The following is a 14,242-nucleotide window of genomic DNA, read 5'->3' as shown; positions in this document are numbered from 1 at the left end:
ACAAGACGCCAGGATTGGCTCTTGTTGGCAGTTAGTAGACAGGAAAAGCTTCCATAAAACATAAAATTGCCATTAGCTTAATTTTTTTTAAGGTCACTCAGGAAGGCTGTATTTGGCACCCGCTGTCTTGGCTCAGTCATCGCCAGCAATAACCTCAAAGCCAGCACACGGCAGCTGCATCTGCAAATGATTTCCTTGAAGGTCAATTGCAAACACCATTTCTTGGAAAGTTTACCTTTTCTAGAGCAACACTGAAAGCTTTAGCCTACAGCCGCTTAGGGGTTAATGGCCACCAGAGAATCTGCATTTAAAGCCGCCTGCTGATTTTGCCTTCAGGAGCCTGGGGACTTTGCCACATCAAAGCTTCCCATTCCTCACCATCATGCTTAGCACTCCTCTAGCTGTAAGAGTGCAGGGAGCAGAGCTTGTGAGGACAGGGTCTTTACATACAGTGTTTAATCTTGGCAACTCACCTGTTGGGCAGTTACAAAGCTGAGCCTCAGAGAGCTTAAGTGACCCTGCTCCCGGCGGTGAGAAGCATAACTACAAACCCCAAATCTGTGCAGTTGTTCCTTGCACTCTTTTGTGGGGGGGGGGGGGGGGGAGGGAGGGCGTGGACCGGTGATGCTTTACTCACACAGTTTGGTCATTTGCATATTTGTTTGGTCTTTCACCTAATGAGCTGATGAGAGCTGGCAAATACATAATGAGTGTATCCTGTGTGCTAAAAACGGTCAGGCACCTTACATAGGTGCTCACTTAATCCTCACCATTCTAAGAAGTAAACTTTTCAACTTTTTATTTGAATATTGTCTTTTTTTTTTTTTTTTTAAGTAGAAGTACACACAGGAAAGTACGCAAATCCTAAGCCTAACAAGGTTTCACAAAGCACACGCGTTTGTGTAATCACACCCTAACCAAGAAACAGAGCATTGCCAATATTTCAGAAGCACCCTTGTGCCCCCTCCCAGCCACTGGTCCCAGCCTCCAGCCAGGGATAACCGCTACACCTGGATTTTCACACCAGAGACTTGAGATCTAGAATGAGGGTCCCTTCTTTGTAGCTGACAACAGACTGGAATTTTTTGCCCCCGAATCTGCCTTAGCCAGCTCAGCCTGCTACAACAAAGTGCCACAAAACCCTGGTGGCTCAAAGCCCAAAAATTTATTTCTCATGGCTTTGGAGGCTTGAAGTCCAAGATCAAGGCATCCACCAATTTTGTTCCTGGTGAGAGCTCTCTTCCTGCTAGCACACCTGCTCCCTGACGATCTCATTTGACCTTAATGTGTCCCAAAGACCCTATCTCTATAATGTCTATATACAATCACATTGTGGGGGTTAGAGCTTCAACATATGAATTTGGGTGTTGGGGGAAGCACAATTCAGTCCGTACAAGAAATCAATGCTTCTCAAACTTTGATGGCTTTAGAATCCCCTGGGGAATGTGTTGATTGCATTTACAGATCCTGTCCTGCAGTCACTGATGGAGTAGGTTTAAGCTGGAGAACTTCTTCTGACCCATTCCCTTGTCGACACTTGCTGTACCTGGTGGAAAACCGCTGTCTCGAGCCATCGAGCAGAAACAGCCTGCTTTGAGCTGTCTTCCTCACTTTCCTCCTGTTCATTCGCCCTCTCTCTGGCTAACGCATTTATCTCTAAGCAGGTTACATGAGGATTTTTGTGTATGATTTGGAGAGGGCTGCCAATAATCAAGGAAACAGCATTTTTCCTAATACAGGTTTTATATTTTACAAACTCAAGAGTGAGACTGGTAAACTGGGCCCTCCTGGCCTGAGGGACTAACCTCAAGATGAAGAGCATAGAATAATGATTTCAAATCAGAATCTGGAGGGTCATCTGGCTGTCTCCGTTTGATCTCAGGGTAGTCAGCTCAAGCCCCACACTTGGGTATGGAGATTACTAAAAATAAATAAATAAACTTGAAGTAAGAATCTTTAGTAAATGTCCCATAGCTTTTACTAGAATATTCCAGATGTCCCCACATTGCAAGGCATTTCAGCATTCAACTTATTTTTAATAACTATTTTTTCTACAGGCAATGAGTTCTTTTTAAAAAAATTTTTTTTTAACATTTACTTATTTTTGAGACAGAGAGAGACAGAGCATGAACGGGGGAGGGGCAGAGAGAGAGGGAGACACAGAATCTGAAACGGGCTCCAGGCTCTGAGTGGTCAGCACAGAGCCCGACGCGGGGCTCGAACTCACGGACCACGAGATCATGACCTGAGCCGAAGTCAGACGCTTAACCGACCGAGCCACCCAGGCGCCCCTACAGGAAATGAGTTCTTAATATGCACCAGATACACTGAGCTTGCCTGCCTGCCCGGTGTCCTTTTCCACAGATGCCTCCTTTTGGAGCTAGAGAAGATGCCCACCTGTCATTACAGTTCTGGCATCAACTCTCAGATTCTCTGTGACACCGACCTGATATCCAACAATTCAATTCAATTCAGTTCTGACAGTAAGTACCCAGAGTTAGTGGCAGAACCCCACAGGTTTAAGGATTTAGTTCCACATGACTACCCCCACTGCAGGTGCCAATTGCAAGTCCCAGAGGGGCCACCCATACTTCTGATGGAGCAGCTATAGATCAGGGGTCCTGTGACTCCCCTCTTCAGGTTCCATGCTTGGCTAGAATGACTCGTGGAACTCAGGAAAACACTTTACTTCTGTTTACTAGTTTATGGTAAAGGATACAATTCAGGACCAGGCAAATGGAAGAGATGTATACAAGGCAGGAATAGCCAGAAGGTATTTGGAGCTACTACAGAGCAACCTATCCTCTCCAGGCACACCTCCCCCTAGAACCTCACTGTGTTCATCCATCGGGAAGCTCTCTGAACCTGCTGCTTAGAGATTTTTATAGGACTGTCATCACAGGGGCATGACTCATTAAATCACTGGCCATTGGTGATCAAATCCAATCTCCAGCCCCTCTCCCACTCCCCACAGGTCCGGAGCTCTAAGCTCTGACCATCTAATTCTATGGCTATTTCGGTACCCGGGCTGCATCCTGAAGCCATCTAGGGACCCACCAAGGCCACCTTATTAGCATAAACTCACATCTGGTTGAGAGAGGTTTATTACGAACAAAAGTGCTCTCGTAACTCTTATGTCCTACGACATCCTACGGGCTTTGGGAGCTCTGCACCAGAACAGGCGATGAAGATCAAATATATATTTATTACACCAAATGGTAATTAAGAATTGCTAGTGTGTTTTTATTTGTTTTTTTAAGTTTATTTATTTTGAAATACAGACAGAGAGAGCACACGCACGAGTTTGAGCAAGGGAGGGGCAGAGAGAGAGGGAAAGAGAGAGAATTCCAAACAGGCTCCAGGATGTCAGCACAGAGATCAATGCGGGGGTCGACACGGGGCTCAATCCCACAAACTGTGAGATCATGACTTGAGCCGAAATCAAGAGTCGGACGCTCAACCGACTGAGCGACCCAGGTATTTTCCATTTTGATTTTCCACAGGGAAGGTTATCATGTTTCAGTAGAGTTTTCCACGTCTTGCTCAGTCCTTGCTCACACTCTGTCTCTCTCTGTCTCTCAACAATAAACAAATGTTAAAAAAAATTTTTTTTAAATGGTGACAATGGACCATTTTGTTATGTGTTTTTTGCCACAATTTTTATTTTTTATTTTTTTAAGATTTTGTTTTATTTTATTTTACTTTGTTTTATTCATTTTTAATTGTTTTTCAATGTTTATTTATTTTTGAGAGAGGGAGACAGAGCATGAGCAGGGGAGGGGCAGAAAGAGAGGGAGACACAGAATCCGAAGCAGGCTCCAGGCTCCAAGCTGTCTGCACAGAGCTTGACCCAGGACTTGAATTCACAAACCGCAAGATCATGACCTGAGCTGCAGTCAGATGCTCAACTGACTGAGCCACCCAGGTGCCCCTGAAACCAGTATATTGTTATTAAAGAGAAATTAAAGTTAAAAAATCAAGTACCATTTTTATCACCTAAAAAAAACAAACAAACCTTTTTATTGAGTGAATTAATGAATTAACAAACAAGTACATGCTGAAGCCTATCTTCAGTCCCCTCCTTTGTCTCCGTTCAGGCTGCTATAACAGAACCCCACAGACTGGGTCTTCAACAATAGATACTGATTTCTCACAGCTCTGGAGGCTGGGAGTCCAAGATCAAGGCACCAACAGATTCGCTGGTAAGGGTCTGTTCCTGGTTAATAAACACCCATCCTCTGGGCACCTGGGTGGCTCAGTCGGTTAAGCGACTGATTTCAGCTCAGGTCATGATCTTGAGGTCTGTAGGTTCAAGCCCCACATCAGGCTCTGTGCTGGCAGCTCAGAGCCTGGAGCCTGCTTCATATTCTCTCTCTCTCTCTCTCTCTCTCTCTCTCTCTCTCTGCCACTCCCCTGCTCATGCTCTGTCTCTCTCAAAAATAAACATTAAAAAAAAATTTTTTTTCAATAAACACCTGTCTTCTGGCTGTGTCCTCACATGGTAGAAGGGGTGAGGGAGCCCTATGGGGTCCTTTTTATATGGACACTAATCCCATTTGTGGGGGCTCCACCCTCATGTCATAATCACTTCCATAAATATCACCTCCACAAAGGCCCCACTCCCAATACCATCACACATACGAATTTTGGTCTCAACATATGAATTTTGGGGGACACAAACATTCGATCTATGGTACGTCTATGGCAATAAAGGAATTCATGTAGTCTTTTTTTAAAACACTTCCTTTACAATTATTCAAAAGGCATTTAGTTAGGATATCTTGGGGTCATTTCCTTCCTTCTGCCAAGGTTACTGAAATATCTCACAAAAAGTGTCACTTCATAATGAGAATTTGGCAGAAATTTTCTGCTAGAGTAGTTGAAGTCTATGGGCCTTAATTATAAAGTTGACTAATATAGCTCATTATAATACAGTAGTTTTTTTTTAATTTTTTTTCAACGTTTTTAATTTATTTTTGGGACAGAGAGAGACAGAGCATGAACAGGGGAGGGGCAGAGAGAGAGGGAGACACAGAATCGGAAACAGGCTCCAGGCTCCGAGCCATCAGCCCAGAGCCTGACGCGGGGCTCGAACTCACGGACCACGAGATCGTGACCTGGCTGAAGTCGGACGCTTAACCGACTGCGCCACCCAGGCGCCCCTATAATACAGTAGTTTTAATGTAGGGGCCAGTACTAAGTTTCACATGGATAAAAGGGATTGACTTTCAGCCCAGGTGATTGGTGGGTTCCTTATGTTTTATTCTAGCCCCATCCCTCAATGTCTCACTCTTCTTGTTAAGAGCCTGGACCAGGGGTGCCTGGGTGGCTCAGTCGGTTAAGCATCCGACTTTGATCCGTGAAGTCGAGATTAACGACTTAACTCACGGTTAAGCATCCGTGAGTTCGAGCCCCACGTCGGGCTCTGTGCTGACAGCTCAGAGCCTGGAGCCTGTTTCAGATTCTGTGTCTCCCTCTCTCTGACCCTCCCCCATTCATGCTCTGTCTCTCTCTGTCTCAAAAATAAATAAACGTTAAAAAAAAAATTAAAAAAAAAAAAAGAGCCTGGACCAGATCAGGTGACCTGTCACATGAGGGCACAATGGCCAACCCCTCAGATAGAAAGGAACAACAGCCAGGCTCCTGGAGCCTGCTACTTCTTTGCTATCTGTGGATGGAAATGCTGAGCTGGTAAAGAAGAATCAGTTTCCTTGAAGCTGCTAAAATAATACTCATGTCACTTCATCAGTGAACTCTGTTTGGACTGTGAGAAACTATAACCTCTCTTAGGCTGGGGCACCCCCCCCCCCCGCCCCCGCCATCACACACACTTCTTTCCCTCACTGGTTTCTAGCAAAGGGAGGAAACATTACACATTGCTGTCTGTTACCTGTATTTTGTGAGCTTTCTCTTTATTTAAAAAAAGTTTTTTAATGTTTATTTATTTTTGAAACAGAGACAGAGGGTGAGTGGGGGAGGGGCAGAGAGAGAGGGAGACAGAATCCGAAGCAGACTCCAGAGCTGTCAGCACAGAGCCCGACGCAGGGCTCCACCTCACGAACCATGAGATCATGACCTGAGTCAAAGTCAGATGCTTAACTAACCGTGAGATCATGACCTGAGTCAAAGTCAGAAACTTAACCGACTGAGCCACCCAGACGCCCCGTGAGCATTCTCTTTAGAGGAAAAAGAAACTGATTCTGGCTCCACTCCTGGAGCTAAAAAGTTACTCCTTGGGGCGCCTGAGTGGCTCAGTCAGTTGAGCGTCCAACTTTGGCTCAGGTCATGATCTCGTGGTTTGTGAGTTCAAGCCCCACATTAGGCTCTGTGCTGACAGCTCAGAGCCTGGAACCTGTTTCAGATTCTGTGTCTCCCTTTCTCTCTGTCCCTCCCCCACTCATGCTCCGTCTCTGTCTCTCAAAAGTAATAAATAAACATTAAAAAAAATTTTTTTAAGTTACTTCTTAATGAGACTGTCACAAAAGCGGGTCAGAAAAACGGGTAGCTGCTTACACAAAAATCTTCTGACTTACTGAGGGATCTTCCATTTTTGTTAACATGGAAGACGGGGCTCAGGTAACACAGGAGAATGTTTCTCTAATCTACTTATTCAGAGTAGAGGCATCTTGTCCACTGTTACTTGAATTGTCCCAGGGACTCTTTATAGTTTGTTCCTTTAATAGAAGATACAATTTATCACATGAGTCTGGGGTAGTTTTACCTGCAGGCATGGACTCTTTCAGAGGCTCAAACAATATAATCAGCGTGGTTCCTTTCCAGCTGCTCCAGGTCATGTGCTGCATAGTAGCAAGACACCCAGGGGCAGAGCCTGGAGAAAGGCATCCTGTGGCTCACACCCAGCCCCTGTCTTTGTCCTGAGTTGTGTCACATGGTCATGCTTGAGCCATGTGCTAGGACAAGAAGGATGAGATGTCAGGCCTGAGTTCCATCCTGTCCATGCAGCGGAGAGTGAAGTCGAGCTGCCCTAAGTGCAGGCTGGGGAGGGGCAGAGCTGTGCCCCTGGGGGACCTCACATCACATCCTTCTCCTTGAGCTCCATCCAGGTGGGTGCATTTATCAGTAGTTTTTGTTCATTTTTACTACCGAGTAGTACTTCATGGTATGGACCTATCACAATTTATTTCCCCCACTGAAGGACATCTGGGCTGTCTATAGTTTTAGGCTGGCATGAATAAAGAGGCTGTGGGCAATTGTGTCAGAGTTTTTGTGAAGACACAAATTTTCGTTTCTCTAGGAGAAATGTCCAGTGGTGTAGCCAGGCCATAGGGATAGGAAACTGCCAAACTATTTCCAAAGTGGTTGTACCAGGTTACATTCCCAGCAGCGAAGTACAAGGCATCCAGTTCTCCCCACATCTTTGCCAGCATTTTGTATTACCGCTGCTTCTTACTTCAGTTGTCCTGGTAGATGTGTAAGAGCGTCTCAGTGTGGTCTTTACTTGCCTTAATGTAATGGCAAGTGATATTGAGCATCTTTTCACATGCCTGTTTTCCTTCCATCTATCCTTTCCAGTGAAATGTTTATTCATGCATTTTGCCCACTTTCTTATTTTGTTAATTTTTTTTAATGTTTATTTCTGAGAGAGACAGAGCACAAGCAGGGGAGGGGCAGAGAGAGAGGGAGACACAGAATCTGATGCAGGCTCCAGGCTCCAAGCTGTCAGCACAGAGCCTGATGCAGGGCTCAAACTCAAGAACTGTGAGATCATGACCTGAGTTGAAGTCAGACGATCAACTGACCGAGCCACCCAGGCGCCCCACCATTTTCTAATTGGATTGAGAGTTCCTTGTATTTCTAAAAATGAGTTCTTTATCAGATATGTGGTCTGCAAGTGTTTTCTCCCAATCTGTAGCTTGCTATTACCCTCTTTAGAGGGCATTTCACAGAGACAAAGGTTTCATGAAATCCGATTGATTGATATTTTTCTTTTATGGATAGTGTTTTTTGGTGTCATATCCACAACTTCACCAAGCCCCAGGTCCTGAGTGTTTTCTGCTGTTTTCTTCTAAACATTTAATAGTTTTACACTTTACTTTAAAACCCACGATCTTGGGCACCTGGATGGCTCAGTTCGTTAAGTGCCCAACTCTTGATTGTCATGACTGTCATGATCTCACAGTTCATGAGATCGAGCCCTGCATCGGGCTCTGGGCTGACAGGGTGGAGCCTGCTTAGGATTCCCTCTCTCCCTCTCTCTCTGCCCCTCCTCAAGTGCACACATGCATGCACACCCACTCTCTCTCTAAATAATAAAATAAAATAAAATAAAATAAAATAAAATAAAATAATTTATGATCCATTTTGGGGTGCCTGAGTGGCTTGGTCAGTTGAGTGTCCGAGTCTTAATTTCAGCTCAGATCATGATCCCAGGGTCCTGGGATCAAGCCCTATGTCAGACTTTGCACTAAGTGTGGAATCTGCTTAATATTCTCTCTCTCTCCTTTTGCCCCTCTCCCCTGCTCACTCTCTCTAAAATAAAATAATAAAATAAAATTTAATTTAATTTAAAAATCTATGATCCATTTGAGCCAATTTTTGTAAAAGGTGTGGAGTTAAGCCTAGGTTTTGGGTTTTTCCCATGGATGTCTAATTACTCCAATGCCATTTGTTGAAAAGACTCTCTTTTCATTCACTGAACTGCTTTTTTATCTTTGTCAGAAGCCAGTTGGTTAGACTTGTGTTGACTATCACTTGGTTCTCTGTTCTGTGATCTATGTGTTTATCCCTCAGCCAATATTGCAGTCATGATTACTGTAGCTATATAAGGAAGGCATAATATCAGGTAGAGTGAGTCTTCCTACTTTTATTTTTTTCAAAATTCTTTGAGATATTCTAGTTCTTGTTTTTTCTATATGAATTTCAGAATAAACTTTTCTATGTCTACCCAATCCTTGGTAGAATTTTGATAGGAATTGCATTAGATGTGTAGATAGATCAATTTGTGTAGAACCAATATCTTTATTATGTTCAGTCTTCCAATTCAATGAAGTATGTCCCTTCATTTTTTTTAGATCTTTTTGTATTTCTTTCATTAGTAGTTTTCATTATACAACCCCTTACATATTTTGTTGGGTTTACACCTAAGTGTTTGGGGTTTTTTGAGCAATTGCAACTGGTATATACCTTTAATTTGAGCCTTCACATGTTTATTGCTAGGATATAGACATACGATAGATTTTTGTGTTTTAATCTTGTGTTCTATGGCTTTGCTAAGCTGACTTGTTAGTTCTAGGAGTTTTTTTTGTAATTTTCGTGGGATATCCTATATAGACAATCATGTCATCTGCAGATGGGAACAGTTTTATTACTTTCCAATCTGTACTCCTTTTGTTTATTTTTTCTTGCTGTATTGCATTGGCTAGAACTTCTAGCATCATGTTGACTACATACTTCACTTTTATTTATTTATTTTTTTAATGTTTATTTTTGAGAGGGAGAGAGAGCAAGCTTGAGCAGGGGAGGGGCAGGGGGGGTTGGTGGACAGAGGATCTGAAGTGGGCTCTGCGCTGACAGCAGCGAGCCTGATGCAGGGCTGAAACTCACGAACTGTGAGATCATGACCTGAACCAAAGTCGGACCCTCAACCAACTGAGCCACCCAGATGCCCCCATACTTCACTTTTAAAAAAGAGAATTTTAAAAATACTTAAACAATTTTTTTGCAAGTAATAAATTTTTTCTCCTAAATCATCTTCAGCATGTTTTTTAAGAAATTATCTGTAAACACTTATTGAGCATGTACTCCTAATAGAACATTAAGGGGGAAAAGGATGGTAGTCTTCAATTGCTTTCATGTTTCTATATCCGAGAGACTTAAAGTCATTATATCAAGAAAGTCCTTGTAACATTTGTAAGGTACTGACTCTTGGAATGTGTCCCATTGACCTCAGATAGGGCTAAGAAGAGAAAGTGTATCCGACCTTAGGCTCTTTCCTTCCCTTGGTGTATATCCAATTGCTGTAGCTTTAGGAGTTAGACGTTTAGGAGCCCTAAGGTGCTAGACAATTCAAGGAGGGTGACAGCTTTCAGCATTCTTGGAAGAAGATCCAGAACTTCTAAGGTTTCAACCAGGACCCAAAAGAGTTGCAACTGGCATATTCTCGGGGCGGCGGGGGGTGGGGGGGCAATCTTCTTGTTTTGGTGAAACCTTGACGTGACATCTGCGATGGTAGTTACCTATTGCTGCTCAGGACAAGCCTACCCTCTCAATTCCACTCTGAGATGCTGGGTCTGGGTGTCAGCAAGCCACATTTCCCAGAACCCCTTGCCACCTGATTTCCTTTTAGGCTCTGCCTATGGGGGGGCACTGGTGAAAAACTGGAAGGTGGGAGGAGATAAGAAGGGCATCTCTTCCTGTTTTCAGCTACTGTGGGACTCCTCCAGTAACTGCAGTTAGTTCCAGCTCCCTGCTACTCTGGTTCTCAAAGCCCTCAGTTCAAGGGCACCCCTCAGAGGCCCGAGGCCCAGCTGCACAGTACCAACTTAGAGGTCCCAGCACCAGGGAAGTTCTACAATGGTGTCTCAATCAAGCCAGCCTATCCTTCCAGTTCCTCCATTCTAGTAATGCTAAATCTTCCCTTGTGTTCTCTCACCCCTAGAGATGGTAGCTACTTCTTACAGTTGCTAATTTTTGGGTTACCCCAATATCAACTTTATTCTTTTAGACTTCTAGCATCTGTATAACCAATTCCTTGTATTAAGACCCTTTTGTTTGAAATGCCTAGTGTGGTTTCTATTTCTTGGACCTTAGTCAATATGGTACTTGGTACCAGGATTATTTCCCACCTCCTGGAACACATGTGACTTTCTAATGCATCACAAGTACTTGCCATCTCCTCATCACGTCCATTCAGCAAAATGTCACCAATGTAATGGATCAGTGTGATGTCCTGTGGAATGTCAGGAAGACTAAGTTCTCTTCAGGCAAGATTATGGCAGAGAGAAGGATAGGTGACATAACCCAAGGCTAGACAAGTGAGGATGTATTGCTCTCTCTCAAATACCTCTTTCCTAACTGGATTCTGATGGATACAATAGCCACTTATAACCACTGCAATTCAAGGATGAACCACACTGAGGTTGCAAAAAACATGAGATATTGTAGAAAGTCTTAAATCCCTAGACTCAGAGAAGGGAACAAGATTTTAAAAATAATAATGCTGGATAGACAAATTGTGACATATTCATTCAATATGTATTGAATGGCCCAACAGTCTATACAGCAAAGAAAAAGAATGAACATACCTGCACCTAACCAGAGAGATGAATTTCTGTGACATAATGTTGAACAAAAAAACCCAGGCAAAAATGAATACATACTGTATGGGTCCATTTCTATGACATTCAAGAACAAACAAAACTATTTCTGGTGATATAAGTCAAAATAATGGTTGTCTTCTGAAGGGGGATTAGCACCTAAGTGAGGGCACATGGGAGATTTCTGGACTGCTGGATATTTCTACATCTTAATTTAGATGGTGATTACATGGATATATACTAATGTAAGAATCAGCCAACTTATACACTTAAGGTTTGTGCATTCTATATGTGCATGTTACATCTCAGTAAAAAAGTAGTATAAAAGTTTCAGTACAGACTAGACATTAAGAGTATTTATAGAATAAATGGATATGTGACTTGAGCTTTCCAACTTGGTTTCATTTATTTCCACCAGTAATAACTAGAAGTTTAGAAACTTTTTGAATTGTGTACCAAGTGACATCCAGTTTAAAAATACAATTTCTCAGAATAATGTGGTTTAACTCTACCACAAACAAAATACTGTGGGTCTTGTCAGTTTATTTAAACTATTTTGTATTTCTAATACTCAACCCACGTAGACATTTGTATATAAAGGTAAAGATTTTATTTTAATCAGATTAGTATTCACCACCCTTTTAAAGTGCCCAACTGGACTTGTTCTGTGGAGGATACACAAGAGACAGGCACTATCTCCGAAGGAGTTATAGTCTCTCTGTACCTGCCTTTTCTGGAGACCAGAGCACAGATTCAGACTCTGTATTTCCTACTAAGACCAGACCCATGTCAATCTGGAAAGGGGGACAGATAAAATCTGTGCAACCCATCAAGATCTCTTGTGAAAGCTTATTTCCTGACTACTGGTTGACAAATGCCTTTAGTGCATCGAAGCTGAGAGAATGTGTATGTCTGTTGTACAGGCCAATTTCATGTTTATCACTACACCCTAATACTAATAAGGTTCACAGTTATTGAGCATCTGTGACCTGCTAGTCCTATAATAGCTTCATATGTGTAAACTTATTTAAATCTCACAATAACCTCAAGTTACATAATGCTGCAATCCCCATTTTACAGATGATAGAACCAAGTCATTGACATTAACTTGCTCTAGGTTCAAAGCTATTCAGTGTCAGGGCTGGAATTTGAACACAGGCTGATTCCAGAATGCACTCTCTTAATCATTACCATGTACAATTTTTAAATTGAGATATAACTGTCATATAACATTGTGTAAGTTTAAATTGTACAATCTGTTAATTTGATACATTTATATGTTGCAATATGATTACCACTACAGAGTTACATAACACCTCTACCATATCACATATTATTTCTTGTTTGTGGTGGGAACAATTAAGGTCTAGTCTCTTATGTTACCATATATTCTTAGCCATCTAAGGTAAGAAATGATGGAAAGCTGTGCATCTGGAAGCAGGTGATTTGAGCTATTTTAATAGAGCAGTGCAGTTATATCACAGCAGACTAGGATGACATTTCAGGATCATGCAGAGAGCTTGAGCTACAGTTCCCTTTCCCAACTATATTACATTCCTGCTGCTTGCTGGATTGTTTCTTCACTTATTCAGGTTACAAATAATTAGTGCATGCCTCTTATGTACCAGGTTTTTGTATTTTGTGTGGGAAAAGAGAAAACAACTAAGACAGCCTCTTCCCTATTTCTGGCGTATATTGCCCTCAGCTTCTTCTTCCTAGTCATAATTTCATTCTGCTTATCTTTGCATCACTTTAAACTGTTGCTTACCGATGGAAGTGACCCCAAAGTGACTTTTTAAGAGTCCTGACCTTTTTTGCCTTTTGGCATCCATTAACAATGGCCACATCCGAGTCCTAGCTCTCAGTAAAATGCCTTTTTTGACAGCTCAGCGCAAGGTTTGTTTTTGTTTTAATTTGGGAGTGTTTCAAATCCGACTTAGTTCCATCATTTACCTCCTGACAGCTTGATAACGAGGGAGCAATAACTCCCTTATCTGTGGGCTGTTTAATGACGATATAGTAGCGCCCTGGGAGCAACAGACTAAGGCCCTTTCCAGATGCCGTATTTTAAGACTTTCAGCTGGAAAAACCTTCACTATGTGAAATTTATTCGGATTATTTTAAGTCAGGATTTTGTCTTCTTATTTAGAAACAACAACAAAAAAATTGACCGCTGGCTTGCTGCCTCCTAGATTTCTGGCTGGGGGCCATATGATCATCTAATTTGTAGTTTTTCAGGCAGACAGAGGTTAGAAACAGGCAAAAGTGGCCTCAACAGCAGATAAATGTGTCAAGACTGTGACAGGAATTGTGAAGACTGCTATAGAAATAGCTTTTTTAAAGTCACCTCCTGTTCTACAAAGCATAGCTGTCTGTTCCTTTCCCTGTTGTCCTTCGCCAGGTTCCCTTCGACAGTTAGGTCCAAGAGACTGATACTCAGTTTCCTCGGTTTTTGTTGCCGACAGGTAATTATGCTAAAAGTCTGTAGTAGTAGATCTTATTATGCTTGAGTACATTATGCATTCTAGAGCAGAAGGTTTTTGCTGGAAAGCTTCACTGTCAGATATGATTTGCATTTTTTACTAGATGCTTTCTTTGCTCCTTGAGGACAAACATGTTAAGGATTCCTTTGTGCATAAACAGAATAGCAAAACACCAGTCTATCTGTGGGCTCGAGTCTGTGTTCTTAACAAGACTGGCATTGCTTCAAAAGAGGGCATGCCTTTGCTGCAGGACCTAGATGCAGTTTGTGTTTGGAATGGTGAGGGTGAGGGAGCAGGACAGAAACTTCGTGCAACTCCAACTTAACTGAAAACAAAAATGCCAAGCCCTCAAATCAAACCAAATAGTAAGTATTGGAAACTAAAATCACTTACTTCTAATATTTTCTAAAAATGTTTTCTATTGGTCTTTTTGAGCCCCTTGCCCTGATAAGTGCTGAGGAATATGCTTTTACTGTGCCTACG

Source organism: Neofelis nebulosa, chromosome 2, assembly GCF_028018385.1.
Source record: "Neofelis nebulosa isolate mNeoNeb1 chromosome 2, mNeoNeb1.pri, whole genome shotgun sequence".
NCBI classification, from domain to species: domain Eukaryota; kingdom Metazoa; phylum Chordata; class Mammalia; order Carnivora; family Felidae; genus Neofelis; species Neofelis nebulosa.
Note: the sequence above shows the minus strand (reverse complement) of the source record.